The following is a 1,011-nucleotide window of genomic DNA, read 5'->3' on the forward strand; positions in this document are numbered from 1 at the left end:
ATGGATGGTGGATAATCTCAGGGACCATTTCTATTGATTTTCAATCTCAGTGACTAAAGTGATGTGTTATGCAAATTTCAGGAATTATTTTAGTTAAAAAGCCAAAAAAAATATGTAGAGAAAAGGATTACATCACACATCCCTGTTTATAGTACTTGTTTTATACAAGGGTCATGATTTCCAGTTGTACAACAAAATCATAACGATACGCAACTTCCTTCCTCCCATATGGCCATGCATGAACACTAAAGGCCACACAAGTACACATATCATATTACATTATCAAAAAGGAAAAGTAAAAAAACGATGTTTGATAACCATTTAGTTCAATTTTTTTTTATAGTTTTTTTTTAATTACTAATAGAGAGAAAATAAGAGGGATAAGGAAGAATGGATGAAGGATGATGGGTGGTGGAAAAATCCTAAATTTTGATACGATCAAGCTAAGTGACTCACGAACGTCCTCCAACCGGAATTACTCCAAAATTCGTCCATTTGGTCTTGTTTTGCTCCAGAGAAAGTTGAAAGTTCTATATTGAAAATACAATTCAAAGTATCAAAATTCTTTCAAAGTATTAACCAAAATATACTAAGAATAAGGTAAAATATATAATATAAAATATACTCAGGAGAGACGTAGAAGATATTTACAACAAAAAGCACACAAAATGAAAATTACAAATTATTTGAACTAAGAAATTGGGACTTGCGTAATGCTATTGCCTGCTCCATCTTGTAACCTGCAACTTGAAATGTAAAAAATAATATCCCTATATATCCGAAAGTCCAATGCCCGAGTTGTCTACGGATTCAATCTCGGACTTTGACGCTGTACTAATACTATTTTAGAGTAGAGGCCATTATATTAATACTATTGTGCGTAATGACTAGTCTAGTTAGCCTTCCTGCTATTCGCAGCAAGCTTACACATGATTCTTGATTTTAGAAAAAATCCATATAAATTAAATACTACACATATATATATATATATGTATGTATATGTATATATAT

The sequence above is a fragment of the Malus sylvestris genome, chromosome 6 (genome assembly GCF_916048215.2).
Source record: "Malus sylvestris chromosome 6, drMalSylv7.2, whole genome shotgun sequence".
NCBI lineage: Eukaryota > Viridiplantae > Streptophyta > Magnoliopsida > Rosales > Rosaceae > Malus > Malus sylvestris.